Raw genomic sequence first — 19,217 nt, forward strand, 5'->3', positions numbered from 1 at the left:
GGCTAGATGTTGTTATGGGATGGGGAAATACAATCAGTGCTTAAATTGGGGATTTGGGATAGCCAACTGGGTTTTGCATTCAAAGACTCTCCTGACAAAAGACAGCTGGGAAAAGGTCTGGTCACGGCACAGCGACACCTCAGCTGGATGGAGCAGGTAAGCAGGGCAAGCAGGTGGCACTGGGGAATCCCAAAGCGGGCTCAGCCACCTTTCCCCTTTCTCCCTGAAGTTAGTGGGATTTTGTTATGGGGTTTAGTGATGAAGGGTGGTTCTGCCTGGATAGGAAGGCCTGGATCAACTATCCCTTTTCTGGCAGTGGGGTCTGGAATCTTGCAGAGTGCAGGTGGAATGTCTGGACACACACTCTTCTGAATTTTGCAGCACCTTTGCATCCAGACATCCCAGTCCTTGTGTTCGATCTTTTGGCTGCTTTCGACACGGTTGAACATCCCACCCTGATCACCCATCTTTCTGTTGCTGGTCTCTCTGGCCAAGTTCTAGGATGGTTTACGGCCGTCTTAACAATCGGTCTCTCATCTTCCTTTTCAATTAAAACCTGTATTGCTCTCCTCTGGAGTACCTCAGGGATCTGCTCTTTTTCCCATATTATTCAATATTTACTTTAGATCCCTTTGCATGTCATTTTGTCCCATGGGTTTTGATACTATTCCTCTGCCAATGACACACGCATTTTGGTCCGTTTATTAGATCTGATACAGCTGCTCGGATTAGGAGGTGTCTGGAGGAGTTGGGTGCATAGACGGCAACCAACGCGTTAACGTTAAATGGTAATAAGACTGAGGTCCTAGTGTGTGGTACCACCTCTCCTCTTCTTTTTGGACCACATATTTCTGGCCTTCATCTCTTGGCCCTTTTCCCTTGCCATCACCCTCTGTGAAAAACCTGTGGGTAAAAATCACCTCATCCCTCTCTTTGGACGAACAGGTGGCAGCTGTCTGCAAAATGAGCGGCTTTTACCATTGTATCTTTTGGAAAGTTCTTCCATTTATTCTGGTTAAATGTCAGGCCCCTGTGGTAGCTGCTCTTGTTCTGAGTGCTGTAAACTATTGTAACTCATTCTATATAGCTCAGCTTCATTTTCTTATCAATTGGCTTCAACTTCTTCAGAATGATGCAGCCAGAGCTATCCTCCACCCTCAGTTGGGAGCCTATATGTCTCCTTTTTTGAGACAGCTCCTTTGGCTACCAGTTGAGAAACACATTTGTTTCAAGTCCATGTGCATCATCCATCATGCTGTTTATGGATTAGGGGCAGAATACTTACAGGCTAAGTTCCCGCGCTATGTTCCTGCCCGCTGCCTCTGTTCTCAGGCCGCTCTTCAAGTGCTGGCTCCTTGTGTCAAGCTGTCCCATATGGGCGAACGGGCTTTCTCGGGGCTGCTGCTAAGATGTGGAATGCTTTGCCTTTCTTTCTCTGTGCAAAGGCCGATCATCCTAGCTTCCGTCGGTCATTGAAAACTTTTCTATTCTGATTGTCTTTTAGGAAAATATTGTATCTCTGCTTCCACTGCCATGGTGCTTTCGGGTGAGCGTGCACTTAATATGTAACATAACATAACTTAACAAGTATGTGGGAAGATTAATTGACTGCAGTTTGAATGGCCAATATAGTCTTATGACGTGGAGTGTTGATGATCATGTAAAATCAGCAGAATCTCTGAAAGGAGTAATAAAGATATAGGCTGCAAAGAAGCACTTCTTAAGACGAGGATGTGAAGTCTGATGGGAGAGTGGTCGATAAATCAACCACTGCAAAAGGGCTCCTGGAGCCAGTCCTGGCAACTTTGGCACCAGGCTCATATGTAGGAAGGAAGGGCTGTTCACACTAGGTCCCATTAATATACATGGGCTTTTAAACTTGGAAGCACCCACATAGCCTAGTTCTAAGAACCAAGCCATTCAGTCTAGTGTTTTGGGTGTGGCAGGCCTGGAACTACTTTCCCTGGTACTACTTTATCTGGGCTATATAAACCACACCCTGACAGCAGAACACCCTTTGTGTTATTCTGCAACCAGCAGCGTGACGCTCAGCATGTCCAGCTCCTGGTCTTCAGCATTTTCCTGTAATCCTGCGAGAACAAGAACACGATTATTCTGTTTTACCTGAGAAAACACCATCCAGCACTCAGCATCTCAACTGGGCAGCAATCTGTGGAAACCGAGAGAAGAAGAAACATCACTCACCTGTGAGTACTAGCTTAAGGACTTCCGGCGAACCGCTACCACATCTGCTGTTCGAACATTGCAACCTGCAATAACGAGAAAGGGAAAAAATAATATTAGAATGCACGCTTCCAAAACATCGAATTCCATCACTCTTACCTGAATTCCGTTGCGCCGCGCTTCCATCTGGAGCACCACAGCAACATCTTCAAAGGAAAAGAGATTTGCTTTCAATATTAAACAACCGCACAGTGCTGTACTTATCTTAACGGATTCTGGGGGCCTTTTTTTCATCGCGCTCTCATCCACTCGCAGCACCATAGCGGCCTGTGAGGAGAAGAAGAAGAAAACACAGGTTGGCTTTAAAAGACAATAAAGGCGCTGCAATTTCTCTTACCTAGAAACGTGCCTCTCCATCCAGCAAGCCAGCATCAAGACCTTCGCACCTGAAAAGAAGGAGATAAAGACATTGGCTCTCATTACAAGTCAGGCGGTGGACCATGGTGCTTTTAGCACCATGGTCCATGCCGGATTCCGCCATGGTGAAATTACCGCCCCATTCCAAGGAGAGTGGGGCGGTAATTCCCCATTCACCATTTGCCCATCCCCATCCCCATTTTTGCCCCATAGTGCATAATGGGGATGGGGAAGGCACTAAATACGGCACCGTAAATTACGGTGCCGTAATTAGCACCAAGGTCGCTTAGCGCCTTGGACTTTAACGCCTGCAAAAAGCAGGCATTAAAGTGTGAATCAGGCGTTAAGGGTTAAAGCCTGACTTGTAATGAGGGCCATTGACAAATTCCCACCATAAACAGAACAAAGAATTAAAATTAACAAACCTACCTGCCACCAGCAGATTCGAGGTCACAGCAGGCCTGGGCCCAAGGAAGGCGTACTGCACCAGTGAAGCAAATATGGGCAGCTCGCCAACAAATGTCAAGCACCCCTGCATAAGAAATGTAGGACGGATAGCTCACCCTACAAATAACTAAGGTGAGAAAAGAACCCAGTGGGAACGGAATCGGTCAGAGGGAGGTGGGAGGTTCACCCATTAGAGACAGTTATCACAAATCCTCCCTTCTGTAATTGCAGATTCATTATTCAGCACTGGGCAACTACGCATCCAGGGTTCTGGATCTCAGAGCCTTCCAGACGCCCCCGGGGATATCAGGTGATTGTAACACATGCTCAACACCAGTAATGGTACCTAAAAGCCCTCGAAACAAGGTATCTATTGAGAACACACTATATGGTGTATCCACGAAGAAATGCCGGTCTTCTGAAGGAAATCCCAGAAGAAGTGTGAATATGAATGAAAGAGAAGACTGGTGATGTCACATGATGCAGAAATGATGCACCCAGAAGAGATGCCAATTAAGAGAGTGCATAGACCCTACAGAATCTGATGGCGAAGTAAAGAATTGAGCAATATTTTGGCAGCAAAATGAAGTTTGCACGTGCGGAGAAGCACTGAAGAAAATACAAAGCCATTTACTAATTGTACAGATGTAGTAACGTAAGTAGAACAAGTAATCAAAGGGCTGGCTCTAGGCACGGAATAGACCATAGGTGGTGCCGCCAAAAAAAAAAAAAAATATATATATATATATATATATATATATTCAGTGAAAAAAACTTTGTCAAAGGGACGTTATGGTTAAGTTGCGCTACTAAAAACCTATGAAATTCAGTGAAAGGGACGTTATGGTTCCAAGTAAAACCGAAAAACCCTTGAAATTCGCCAGTTATGGTACGCTAAGCAACCATAACTCGCGCCACCACCGTGCACTGCTAAGACTAACACAAAGGACATCAAAGATGACATCACAAATGTCATTGATGACATCACTGATGTAATTGTTCTTCTTTTCTCCATGGTTTGAAGAGTTGTAGCAGGGACATGTAATATACTTCTTTATGTTGAGGAGTCTTCAATGACAATTTGATATGATTAATTAAATTTGGTTTAGTGAGTTTAACTAAGCTGCCTTCACAGTCTGCCACTCTATATTTACCTTTTTTTTCATCAGGTTTAATATTATTTTTGTATGTGTAGTTTTGGGCTATGTGGTATAGACACATGTTTTCCAAAGTATTACTTCTGTTTGGGTAGTATGTGTCCAATACATTGTTTTTTAAAATGTCTTGGCTGTTGGGATCATGTTTGGCTATTGTTTCTATGTCTTCATATGATTTTAGAACTCTTTTTCTAGATTTAGCTGGACCAAGACTTAGCCATACTATATTTTCAGATTTACCATACAATGCAGTACCAGTTAAACGATCAGCTGCTTCATATGATCCACATTCTCTATGGGTGAGCATTTTTATGCACAAGCTGTATAATTTCTGACATACTGTTTTATCTGATGACAGGTCATTCCAGAGGTCTTGGAGCTCTGTCTTTTCTGCTTTAGTTAAGTATGCTGTGACATATCGTGCAACTGCAGTAGAATTGTCTGCAATGTACTGCACATCTATGTTTACATTCCATAAGTGGGCAATGATTGCATTATAATCATTTCTTCTTCTTTTCTTTTTATGTAATATGTATTTTACGTGACTTACCTTTAACACTATGTCTAACTGAAGACATGAGGTTGTTCACTTGACCTGCATTTGTAACTGGTCTAGGGAAACCAAATCGGCATTTGGTGTAGTATTTCCCTTTGTTTTTGTATTTGCGACGACAATATTTTCCACATTTGTGTCTTTGAAATTGTAAAATTTGTGCATGAAGATCACTATTTGTGGCTTCTGATGGAATTTCACAAGTGACATATTTTTCAATAAACTGTAAAACAGTGGCATCACTGTCTTGACCAAATTTAGGAGCATCGTTAATCCATAAAAGCATATGGATATGTGGTGCTCCTCTGGCTTGGTATTCTTTTCTCCAAAATAAGTGTTGCACTTCTCCAAGGGGAGGAACAGTGTTATTACAAATAAAATGTAGCATAGCAATGAAGCGATGGTGAAAATATCTTGAAACATTAACAGGATCCAAAGAACAAAGTTCTCCAGGTGTTAGTATATCTATGTGTGTTTTGTTTTTATTTGATATGCGTAGGAAATCATGCAAATCTTCCCACGCATATTCTGCACAACTTAATGGAACAAACCAAGTGGGTGGGCCAAGGTTTCTGATCATACAACGTACATCTCCATGACGTCGAAACATGTACTCTTTAGTACCACACATATTTGCTAATAGATTTGTAATATTTGATTGTAAAACCTCATCCTTTTGTTGCACTTTTTCTAATAAGTGTGTAGCTGTCATATTTTGAAAGTGTGATCCTGATTTTAATATGTGTGCAACTCCGTAACATGAAGTTGCTAGTTCACTTTCAAAGAGTAGGTGGAATATGTATTCCACATTTTGTCTAAATCTGGGATCTTCAGAATACATCCGTAATGAGCGGTATTCTGAAGCTGATATTTGAATAGGTCTATCATCATACCTTCCTCCTTTGCCAGTAGGAAAGAGTAGAGGAAAAGCATGTGTTTCTATACTTTTTTCTCATATGCTGATTGGCGATCCTTTTGTTTGACGCATTTGGTAAGTTTCCAGTGCATCTTCTACGGTGTCATTACAGTGCAAAGGATGAATTGTATAATGCTCTAAAGTATTTGATATTGTAGCAGGATCTAGTAGCTCGAATTGACCAGCTTCTTGTGTTTCTTGAATTATTTCAGTTGTATCTTTCAAGTTTTCTTCAATATTAATTTCTTTGTAATATTCATTATTCTCTTTAAGATATTGGAAGGCTTGTCTAACTTTATATAAATCTACCAGCTGTTGCCATATTTTGTTGTCTTTTGTAGGTACTCCATTTACTAAGATAATTAAAGATTGCTGCATTGGACGGTGCACTCCTAGCGTATGCACATTTTCTTTTAGATCTAATGGTAAATAAACTACTTTTCCACAAATGCCTTTTACCAATTCAGAAGGAGGTAATTTTGCTGTTTTTGGTTGAAGGCGTATTATTGCTTGAAATGGGTGTACTGGGTATAATTCCAAATTATTTGTGATAGCACGTGAAGGAGTTTGGTTGTTGTCAAGTTTTGTAGTGCAGTAACAGCAAAGTATTAAGGGCTCAGATATCGTATTTGTTTTCTGCTACAAGGTAGAGAGCTAATTCAAACCATTTAGAATCCTCATTGTCTTCTATTTTGTATGATAGGGCTACAGTTTTTGTGTTACTTTTATAAAAAGTTCTACGGCAACATACACATACATGGTTTGGTACTTCAGCTGATGTATTTTTACATTTTAGTATTTCTTTTTTGTATGTGTTTAGCAAAAAGTTGCCATGTGTAGAATGGTTGCTTAATTGGTTTAAAGCTATTTTATTCTGTAAATGGCTTTCACTTCCAAAATATTTTTTCTGGATATAGTGAATTTCTTCAAGTAGGTCTTTTGCTTTACCATGTAGAAGGATGTTATTTAACTTTGCTAGTGCTAAAGCATGATTTTTAGCATAGTACAGTTTGTAGACTAGATTTCTTATAGTTGAATGATGTGTTGATAATCTTTTGATATCATGGAAAGTGGTTTTACAAGTAGGTCCTGTAATGCAGGCCAATGAATGTCCTTGTAGTCCTGTGTACTTGCGAACTGGACAGTTATCCAAATTTTGCAGTAATTTAATTTTGATTTTGTCTTTGCTTTTTACATATTTATTGAGGAATTGACGTAAAGATTTGAAACATTGTTTGGGAATGTTACACATTGACGTGCATGGCCATTTGTACACTAGACGTTCTGATTCAGTTGAATGGAGGGGTCATTCTAAGTTTTCAGGGCATATTTTTGTAAGGAGTACTTCTTGTTCCATTATGGTATTATTCACTTTTTCATAACCTCGACCACTGCTATGTATGGCAATTGTATTTGTTTGCTTTTGTTTGTACGCTTCTTCATTAAAATATGGTTCTGTGCTCGTAATGTGATTCCATTCACCTCCGCAGATACTTAAGAAGTTCTTTCTGTTGACATCTCGCTTATTGAGAAGTCTTTTTTGTAATTTAGTTATTAGTTTTGTTAGTGGTTTCATTTTGTTTAACAGTAAAATAAATAACTTTCTTTTCAGAAGAATTGCACTGTCCATCAACGCTTCTAAGATTAATTTCCTACGATAGGTTTTAAGCATTGAACCTGATGTCTCTCCTGTTTTTATAAGATTTTGAAGGAATTTGTGACGGTACATTTTGGCTAAAATACTTTTCTTGGTATGCTTACTTTGCACTATATTAAAATTTGAAGAAGTAGTTTTATCTGTAGTGATAGCTGATTTTCTGTTAATTGTTTTTTGTTTTTTTTTACATTTTGATAGAGGAGGCAAAGTTTTTGTACTTGAAACTTCTTGTGTTTCACTAAATGACTGTATTAGCTGTTTTGTTTCAACTTTTTTTTTACAAATTCTGCTAGAGATGGATGCTTATGTTGGACACTTTGATTTTCATTTGCTCTACTTTTGCGTTGCTTTCTACGGACTTGAACTTTGGTAAGCATTCTTTAGGGTCTGTTGACAAAAATAAAGAAGATATGGGTTGGGGTGTTCTGGAATGTATGTGTGCTGTGTGCATGAGTGTTTGAGTAAGATGATAAAGATGTTTATAATCGTGTGTGATTGTGCATTGGGAACTACAACTAGTAGGGATAGGTATTCTTGAATTTATGTGTTACTAAACTGGGGTTCAGATGACAAAAAAAAAGTAAGCTGCTGGTGTGGAAAAGTACAAATAGTAAATCTAATGTATACAATTAAAACAGTTGTTTGTTCTATAATATGAAAATTGTAGCGGTTCAGTTGGGTAATTTGTGTGTCCAAAAATAGAAATTTGTGGGCCATACTGGCTGTAAATCGCTGTTTAAGACATGGAGATTTTTGGACAAAATTGTACACAAGCTCTATTTTTAGGCACCAAAATAGCTTGCATTAATGTTATAGTATGTTTGATTAATAATACAAATATTATGGTGATATTCTACTTACTTTTTTTCTTAAATTAACAGGTAGCTTCTTAGTTCTTCTTTGTTCTTCGAATTCGGCTACTTCTTTTCAGTAGACTGGTATTCACTGCAATTTTAAAAGCTTCAAATTAGTAACTTTGTTTGTATATAGCGCTGTTTTTAATTTAGATATTGATTTTTTTAATTGAAATCCTCAGTGCCTTCTTTAAAACCATTAAACTAATTTATTTACATAAGATACATTGCATCAGTTCAGTACATATGATATGTTCTTAATGAACAAATTGTATTGAATGACTAACTGTAGCAAAAAAAAATATCTTTACTATGTCTTGTGAAATTTATAATATACCAGTGAATACTACTATTTCTGTAAGTAAGCTGTTCTAGGTAATAGCGCCTCAATGTCATGTCTAAATTAAAGTAATTAAGTAAATAAATAAATAAAAACAAAAAAATATGAAATTGTATAAGTATTTTTTAAAGATTTAAACATAGATTGTGCTTGCATGCAATTTTGTTTGAATATATGTAGTCTATATATTTCATTTAAAAAATGTTAGTTTAACATGATTTGAGTGTGTGTGTATAAAGAAAGTAAATAGTATAAAGGTTTATAAGTGATAGTTGATTTTAGGATATTGAAAAAAATACAGTAAATTCATTTTACAGATTACACAAGCTAAAAGTCTGTTTGAAAATGTGTTCATCTATTGTACAGAAAATATGCATACCTGAAGTTTGTGTTCATGCATATGGATATGCATGGAGCTACAAGTAGAAATCTTGGAGACTTGTACAGTATTTCTGGTAGATGGTGCTTGCCAATGATATGACTCTTGTACTCAGAGAGATTCACAGTACATTTGCAGTGCTGATCTATGATGATGCAGTTAGATCTAGAGGTCTTGAATGTGATTGGTGCATGGTCATGTGATTTTTTAGCTACTTCCAATGAGGGAATGGCAGAGAGAGTGAAGTGGAAATGGTAGAAGGGCTGTTCATGTTACGATATATCCGCGGACATGGCAGTAGTTTGCGGACATCGGGAGCTACATCCAGGGATTTTTGGGTTCAGAAGTCATGCAAATGAGAATAAGCACTGAAAGGGATTGGTCAGGAAATTTTAGTGGGTGTGTTGTGCCAGGAGAGATTTCTCAGATACTCTTTTTGCTGAGAGAACAAAAGATAGCTATGGCTGTGTGTTTCAGAAAACAGATTGTTTTGATTTTGGAAGATTCGTGGATACATTGGTTGAAGGTGCATGCAGAAAGCTGTGGAGTAGCTGTAGATCTTGGATTCCCACATGTGGAAGTACACTGGCATGGAGTACGTGGAATGAAGTGGTTGGACTTGCTACCTCTCTGTGCTACTTTGGAGACAGAGCAACATCCAGACATAATTGTAATTCATTGTGGAGGGAACAGTTTAGGACATGTGACTGGATGTTTTTTTGCAATTTGCTATGAAAGAAGGACTTGGGAAGGTTATGGACATGTTTCCTAATTCTCAAGTGATATTTTCACGGATTGCGCAGACAAATTTGGCTTCGTCCTTCTTCATTTGGTGCACAAATGGAAAAAGCAAGGCGCAATGTTAATAAGGCTGTTTGTGCCTTTCTAAGAGATTTTGGCATGTCCTCTTTTCACAATGAAAATATTATGTTTTGTAGTAGATACATTTTTCGCAGAGATGGAGTCCAGCTTACTTATGCTGGCAATCAGATTTTTCTGAGAAATGTACAAAATGCATTGCAACCTTTTTTGGGATTACAACAACCATTTTGAAGTAGGTGTTAAGCATTTATAATTTTTGACTTACAAACACCACCCAAAGGCTCTTTTCAGAGCCAGCACTTCTTCCCAGAGAAAATTCCAATGTTTGTGATGGGGTAGCAACCCAATTTTTTAAATGTTCGCGAACTGTCTGCGGACTTCTAAAAAACACAAAGGGCCCTGCTTCATTTATTTTCACTTCTATTTTTTAACTGTGAAAGGCGGCTCTGAAAAGAGCCTTATTTTTTTTTTGATTTTTGATATTTTGTATTTTTTTTGGTTTTTTGTACACGATACACTAGGAGGGGAGGGGAAAGGAAGGTAAAGGGGGGACACCAACCACAGGGATAAGAAAGGGTGAGCTGATAGAGGAAGATGTAGAGTGGGTTTTATTTGGGTAGTGAGCAGATTTTCTCGTGCTCTGAGACGATAGTCTCAAAAGCACTACAAAGTCGTTCCCCCCTGCAGAGTACTGTGTCACAGTACATACATACAACAAAGACCCTCGAGAGGTAAGGGTCATCAGCATTCTGTATGGCCTGTGAGGCAGCCTGAGGAAGACGCTGTCCCACAGAGGTGGTCCTTGTAGTGACAGGATCAGAAACAGAGGATGAAGTAGAGGAAATCAACCTGCTACGTTCTTCGCAAGGTACAACCCTGCGAATAGCCCCAGAGTGAAATGACCTCAGGTGTCGCTTCATAGTAGTGGTCCCAAAGCTGTACTTACCGTGCTTCCCACGACTGAGTATCATGGTGACACGGTTCGCACGAGCCTTAGGAACATTACCATGAATGGTAAATAACCGCCACACCCAAGACTCACGCCTAGTGCGGGTAGTATGGTATTCCTCTACCTCCATCTCATCATCCTCTTCTTCCTCCTCTGCATCCTCACTCCTGTTCCCCTCTTCAGGCCCTTGGGGAGGTGGTGGTGGTGGAGGGTGTGGGGGTGGTGCTGAAGCAGGTGCAGCACCAGGTGGCAGTTCAGCAGCCAGGGATGCCATCAAAGATGCGATGGAAATCTGCAGTTGGCAGAAAAAATTGCTGTGTTTCGAAGAATAGCCAGAAACACAATGAGAATAAGCTCTAGGGTGTGGTCTTTTATAGGGGTGTGTGTACGCGGTCCTCGGACATGTGTGCTATCCGCGGACAGATCGAACACAAAAAAAAGTTTGAAAAGTTTCAAAAGGTATGTAGAAACTCAGGATTACTATGTGAGACTTGTGCCATGGTGTGATTTTATTGAAAAATATTATGGATTAATTGAAAATGTACTTTTAATTTGTTCGGGGACCCGAACAGTGTTCGCATTCAGAGCACGCGATCAGCGTGGGCGTGGTCATATGATCTGTTCGCGAAAAAGTCAGCGAAGGAAGCGCATGTCCGCAGGACATCAAATGCAAGGAGATTGGCTAGCGCATGCACGTTGATGTTCTACTGACACTGTTCGGGTCCTGAAGTAATTAAAATTGCGTCACACGTGAAACGAACATTTCAGGACACTGCGTGTGTTCTTAGAACAGTTTAAATTTGCTAGTGAACAGTAAGGGCAGATATACTGTTATTCAGGACACGTTCAATTTCGTTTATGTATGAACATTTCAGGACACCAATTGTGTTCTTAGAACATTTTCAAGTTGCTAGCGAACAGTACGGACAGGTATAGTGTTCTTGAGACACCTCCATTTTCGTTTAATTACAAAAAATTCAGGACACCGCATGTGTTCTTAGAACAGTTTGAACTTCCTAGCGAACACTACGGACAGATATAGTGTTCTTTAGGACACTTTAATTTTTTTTTTTTACGAACATTTCAGGACACCGCGTGTGTTCTTAGAATAGTTTCATCTCTCTAGCGAACAGTACGAACAGGTATAGTGTTCTTCAGGACACCTCCATTTTCGTTTATTTATGAACATTTTAGAACACCTGCACTGTCCGCGGACACCTACATTGTTTTGTTTTTAAAAAAAAACTATTTACAACACAATATAAAAATTGAACTTTATTTAACATATATTAATAATTTATGACAGAGAAGGTGAGGCAGAAACAGAAACAAAAACAGGAGAATTAGGGGTTTCATCATTATTGTTATTAGGTGAAGAAGGGATGGAAGTCTCATCAAAACGTTTTGGGTTATGGAGAGGGCTTGGGGATAATTGTCTGGGATATGGTGAGGGGGGACAAGTACATGTGGGGCAATGGTATGACGTTTTTGTTTTAAAATGATCTTCAACAAAAGTTTTCAAATTATTAAAATTGGTCAACAATAAATTAATTTTTTCTTTTATGTTGTCAAGCGTGTTTTCCATAACAGCTTATTCAGAGGTAGTTTCTATTTTGTTATGCTCTGTACAAAAAATATATATATATGTAAAATGTATACAAAATAATAATATTTAAATGGTTTATATTATAAAGTGTTTACCATTAGTTTCACTATCTTATGACATTTCTTCATGTGGGAAATGTTCCTCTAGCCATTCCAGAGTACTAGACATTTCTGTGAGAGAAAAAAAAAGATAATATATTTTTTTATCTAATACAGAAAGTTTATAAATATATGAATACAATTAAGTACACTTACTATTTCAGGTAAGATATGTCCTATGTACTCAGTGGGTCCGCTCTTGTTCTCAGTTCTGTTGTGTTTGTGAGGTAATTATGTTGGAAACCAATTTATTTTCTTATGGTATATTCCATTTTAGAACATAGTGCATTTAAATGAATGGTTAGTGTGTTGTACATATGGGTTACATTTATTATGTATTAGTACATATAATGTGTTTGTGTGTTTTTTTTTTAATTTGTTAAATGTTCCTATGTTATGATATAACAATCAAACATACCCCCCCAGAGTTTTTTAGGTAGTGGTACTCTTCTTCAAACTTGTCCGCGAACATTAAATGAGTTCGCGGACATCAAGTACAGTAGAAGAGATTCAGTCAGTTCCATATGATATGTATATAAAGTGAAAGTCATTATTGTTAAGTTGCACTACTAAAAACCTACGAAAATCAATGAAAAAACTTTGTTAAAGGGACGTTCTGGTTAAGTTGCGCTACTAAAAACCTATGAAATTCAGTGAAAAAACGTTGTTGAAGGGACGTTATGGTTAAGTTGCGCTACTAAAAACCTATGAAATTCAGTGAAAAAACTTTGTTAAAGGGACGTTATGGTTAAGTTGCGCTACTAAAAACCTATGAAATTCAGTGAAAAATCTTTGTTAAAGGGACGTTATGGTTAAGTTGCACTACTAAAAACCTATGAAATTCAGTGAAAAAACTTTGTTAAAGGGACGTTATGGTTAAGTAGCGCTACTAAAAACCTATGAAATTCAGTGAAAAAACTTTGTTAAAGGGACGCTATGGTTAAGTTGCGCTACTAAAAACCTATGAAATTCAGTGAAAAATCTTTGTTAAAGGGACGTTATGGTTCCAAGTAAAACCGAAAAACCCTTGAAATTTGCCAGTTATGGAAACCTAAGCAACCATAACTCGCGCCACCACCGTGCACTGCTAAGACTAACACCCAGGACATCAAAGATGACATCACAAATGTCATTGATGACATCACTGATGACATCACATGTCATGTCTACCATAACTGGCGAATTTCAAGGGTTTTTCGGTTTTACTTGGAACCATAACGTCCCTTTGACAAAGTTTTTTCACTGAATTTCATAGGTTTTTAGTAGCGCAACTTAACCATAACGTCCCTTTAACAAAGTTTTTTCACTGAATATATATATATATATATATACATATATATATATATATATATATATTACATGGACGCGGTAGCATCCATGTAGTTATTGTTAAGTTGGTGTTTCCATAGGAAGAACATATTTTTGGGTGGCTTATAACTTCGCTCCCTCTGGACGAATCCTCACCAAACTTAGCAAAAAAAAGTATATGTCCCACTCTGAATTGTTTTGCAAAGTTTGGAGAGGTTTGGTCCAGGGGGGGGAAAGGTATAGGGGGGTCCCAAAACTTTAGTTTTTTCCCATAGACATAATGGGAAAAAACGTTGCGGACGCCTACAGCCCAAACCGCTGGACGGATTTACACCAAATTTGCAGCAGGAGCGTCGGCTTGGTTCCGAAAGCGTGCCTTTGCAAATTTAGTGTAAATCCGCCCAGTAGTTTTTTTTTAAATGACCAAAATGTAAGGCAAACAAATTAGTGATATCTCTGTTCGCTCCGCGGACGGACTTCCCGGTTCGCTCCGCGGACAGTGCCCTGATTGGCCGAGCGGCTTGCACGATGTCCGCGAACATCCAACATGTTCGCTGATTGGACGGCGTGGTGCGTGAAGCGCGGCAGATTTTCTGTGGCACCCGCCATCTTGCATTCGCCGACGACCGCGGACAGTATAATTGTATTTAGTGGAGTGTGTTGGTGTGTAAGAGTGTTTGGGAGGGTGGGGGAGTATGAGATAGGTTCAATGTTCTTTTTTTTATGTGCTAGACACTTTTGTTGTGTTTGATTTGTCTGCAGACAACACGGCTGTTCTGAAATTTTATAGATAAACTAAATGGTGGGGTGTTCTGAGGACGGAGTATGTGTCCGTTTTGTTCGCAAGCAAGCTAAAATTGAGCTAAGAAAACTTGCGGTGTCCTTAAATTTTCGTACATAAACAAAATGTTGGTGTGCTGAGGACACTGTCCGTATTGTACTCTGGCAAGTTGAATGTGTTCTAAAAATACTTGCGGTGTCTTGAAATGCTTTAATAACGTACCAGTAATCTTCATCACTCCTAGTCATACTCTTCCTCGTCACAGTACTGACGACCCTCTTCACCCTCCCTGTCGGGAAAGTCCCATGCTCCGGTTTGGTAATATGAAACTGAGTGATGTGGATGTGGGGGAGGAGTAATAGGAATTTAAATAAATAGAAGAAGGTCCTGTGTCGGAGGCAAGGGCCTCATGAAGTAAGTACTGGGACGAGGAAGAGTGGACGTGGAGGTAATGTTTGCAATTAAACAAAATGGGGTGTTCTGAGAACGCTGTTTGTATTGTTCGTTGTCCAGTTGAAAGTGTTCTAAGAACCCTCCTTATGTCCGTTGACATTACAATTTCCTATGGGCCTTACCCGAACTTTTGTTCCACTAAACAAACGATAAATCAGGCTGCTGTGCGCCGACATTATGTGATAATCTATCACTTGCCACATCGACCTGGCTGACCTGCTTTTGCGACACTAAATCATATCTCTCGCCCCTAAGCCTGACATTATCAACGCATTCATATTCCCCGTCTCTCTCCATGACGTTACAGGGCGCGTAGCCAAACGCGCCCAGTCATCTCCAGTCCTACGCGACTTTACTCAGAACCCGGAAAACAACACAGATCATCTCACAACACAGCTCGCCACAATTCGGAATATGAAACTGTGATTTAAAAGCAAACAGCAAGATTGTACATTTCGTAAAGTACTTTTATTTGACATCAAATGTTTAGAGAATATTCAGCGATTTGCATTTGTCTTTGCTGTCGAACCGCAAAAGTTCATCTTGAGTCACGTGCTGTTCCTTTGCGGTACACAGGGTGTTGGTTTATGATAAAAGAAGCACTATGGTCGCATTGATAATAGGAAGGCTGTTCCAACAACGAGGCATTAGACCACCATAATGCTTGGTATGTTGCTTCTAGCCGCTGGTACCGCATAAGGCCCAGTCGTCTCCAGTCCTACGCGACTTTACACAGAACCCGGAAAACAAAACAGATCATCTCACAACACAGCGCGCCTCAATTCGGAATATGAAACTGTGATTTAAAAGCAAACAGCAAAATTGTACATTTCGCAAAGTACTTTTATTTGACATCAAGGGGGTAATTCATAGCGGCTGGTGCACAGTGTGCGCGTGCGAATCCCTGCGCCAGCCGCGTGCGCAAAAGCCCATTTCCGCGCACAGCGAATTCATGGATTCCAGCTACCAAAACCAACCGTGGCGCACAGTGGCCCAGCGACCCTACAGCATCGCCAGTTACGCCCCCAAGAACGCCTCTCGTGCAGGGAAAAGCCATCAAAATCCCCAATCCAGCACAAAGGGCTGCGCTAACCCTGTACTAGTACGGCAAGCGGGCTACGTGCATCACTGGGGTGCGCGGGAAGTACCTCACGTCATTTCAGCTGGGTACGTGCATTTCAGGGGTGCGCGGGAAGTTTCACACGCGATTCCATCAGGGTACGTGTATTTCAGGGGTGCGCAGGAAGTTCCACACGCGATTTCAGCAGGGTACGTGTGTTTCAGGGGTGCGCGGGAAGTTCCACATGCGATTTCAGCAGGGTACGTGTATTTCAGGGGTGTGCGGGAAGTTCCACACGCAATTTCAGCAGGGTACGTGTATTTCAGGGGAACGCGGGAAGTTCCACACGTGATTTCAGCAGGGTACATGTATTACAGGGGTGCGCTTGAAGTTCCACATGCGATTCCATCAGGGTACGTGTACATCAGGGGTGCGTGGGATTTTTCACATGCGATATCAGCAGGGTACGTGTATTCCAGGGGTGCGCGGGAAGTTCCACACGCGAATGTCCTGGCTACGTGTATTTCTGGGTGCGCGGGAAGTTCCACACGCAAATCTACTGGCTACGTGTATTTCGGGGTGCGCGGGAAGTTACACACGCAAATCTCCTGGCTACGTGTATCTTGGGGTGCGTGGGAAGTTTCACATTCGAAGTCAGCAGGGTACATGTATATCAGGGGTGCGCGGAAAGTTACACACGCGAATCTCCTGGCTACGTGTATCTTGGGGTGCGTGGGAAGTTTCACATGCAAAGTCAGCAGGGTACATGTATATCAGGGGTGCACGGGAAGTTACACATGCGAATGTCCTGGCTACGTGTATTTCGGGGTGCGTCGGAAGTTTCACACGCGATATCAGCAGGGTACGTGCATATCAGGGGTGCGCGGAAAGTATCACACGCGATTCCATCAGGGTACGTGTATTACAGGGGTGCGCGGGGAGCACCACACGTGAATTGCATGTGTGGGTCCTCCCAGGTGTTCCCTCTACACCCTCCTCGGTCCCTGCAGGTGGCTCAAACCACACGGGCCTAACCTGCACATGTCCTGCAGGCACCCCATCCACCATGGCCATGCCCCCCAGCCAACCCACATGTAAACTTTCACTACTGCCCACCAACGCATGTCCCCCTGCACCCCCAGCCACCAGTGGCACCCTCCACCAGGCCCCCACCCATGTCTCCCACCCCTCCACCCCCCAACAGTGCAGGGGCACCCTCCACCAGGCCCCCACCCATGTCCAACTCATGTCCCCACCACCCCCACCCGCCAGCACTGTGGGGCACCTGCCAGCAGGCCCCCACCCATGTCCAACTCATGTTCCCCACCACCCCCACCCCACAGCACTGTGGGGAACCTGCCAGCAGGCCCCCACCCATGTCCAACTCATGTCCCCACCACCCCCACCCTCCAGCACTGTGGGGCACCCTCCACCAGGCCCCCACCCATGTCTCCCACCACCCCCACCCCCCAGCAGTGCAGGGGCACCCTCCACCATGCCCCCACCCATGTCTCCCACCACCCCCACCCCCCAGCAGTGCAGGGGAACCCTCCACCAGGCCCCCACACATGTCCAACTCATGTCCCCACCACCCCCACCCCCCAGCAGTGCAGGGGCAGCCTCCACCAGGCCCCCACCCATGTCCAACTCATGTCCCCATCACCCCCACCCCCAGCAGTGCAGGGGCACCCTCCACCAGGCCCCCACCCATGTCCATCTCATGTCCCCACCACCCCCACACCCAGCAGTGCAGAGGCAGCCTCCACCAGGCCCCCACCCATGTCTCCCACCACCCCCACCCCCCAGCAGTGCAGGGGCACCCTCCACCAGGCCCCCACCCATGTCCAACTCATGTCCCCACCACCCCCACCCCCCAGTAGTGCAGGGGCACCCTCCACCAGGCCCCCACCCATGTATAACGCATGTCACCATCACCCCCACCCCCCAGCAGTGCAGGGGCACCCTCCACCAGGCCCTCACCCATGTCCAACTCATGTCCCCACCACCCCCACCCCCCAGCAGTGCAGGGGCAGCCTCCACCAGGCCCCTACCCATGTCTCCCACCACCCCCACCCCCCAGCATTGCAGGGGCACCCTCCACCAGGCCCCCACCCATGTCCAACTCATGTCCCCACCACCCCCAACCCCCAGCACTGTGGGGCACCTGCCAGCAGGCCCCCACCCATGCCCAACTCATGTCCCCACCACCCCCACCCCCCAGCACTGTGGGGCGCCCTCCACCAGGCCCCCACCCATGTCTCCCACCACCCCCACCCCCCAGCAGTGCAGGGGCACCCTCCACCAGGCCCCCACCCATGTCTCCCACCACCCCCACCCTCCAGCACTGTGGGGCACCTGCCAGCAGGCCCCCACCCATGTCAAACTCATGTCCCCACCACCCCCAACCCCCAGCAGTGCAGGGGCAGCCTCCACCAGGCCCCGACCCATGTCCAACTCATGTCCCCACCACCCCCAGCCCCCAGCACTGTGGGGCACCCTCCACCAGGCCCCCACCCATGTCTCCCACCACCCCAACCCCCAGCAGTGCAGGGGCACCCTCCACCAGGCCCCCACCCATGTCCAACTCATGTCCCCACCACCCCCACCCCCCAGCACTGTGGGGCACCTGCCAGCAGGCCCCCACCCATGTCCAACTCATGTCCCCACCACCCCCACCCCCCAGCACTGTGGGGCACCCTCCACCAGGCCCCCACCCATGTCTACCACCACCCCCACCCCCCAGCAGTGCAGGGGCACCCTCCACCAGGCCCCCACACATGTCTCCCACCACCGCCACCCCCCAGCACTGTGGGGCACCTGCCAGCAGGCCCCCACCCATGTCCAACTCATGTCCCCACCACCCCAACCCCCCAGCACAGTGGGGCACCCTCCACCAGGCCCCCACCCATGTCCAACTCATGTTCCCCACCACCCCCACCCCCCAGCACTGTGGGGCACCCTCCACCAGACCCCCACCCATGTCCAACTCATGTTCCCCACCACCCCCACCCCCCAGCACTGTGGGGCACCTGCCAGCAGGCCCCCACCCATGTCCAACTCATGTCCCCACCACCCCCTCTCCCCAGCACTGTGGGGCACCTGCCAGCAGGCCCCCACCCATGTCCAACTCATGTCCCCACCACCCCCACCCCCCAGCAGTGCAGGGGCACCCTCCTCCAGGCCCCCACCCATGTCTCCCACCACCGCCACCCCCAGCAGTGCAGGGGCACCCTCCA

The sequence above is a fragment of the Ambystoma mexicanum genome, chromosome 5q (assembly GCF_040938575.1).
Source record: "Ambystoma mexicanum isolate Mex_15411 chromosome 5q, UKY_AmexF1_1, whole genome shotgun sequence".
Classification (NCBI taxonomy): domain Eukaryota; kingdom Metazoa; phylum Chordata; class Amphibia; order Caudata; family Ambystomatidae; genus Ambystoma; species Ambystoma mexicanum.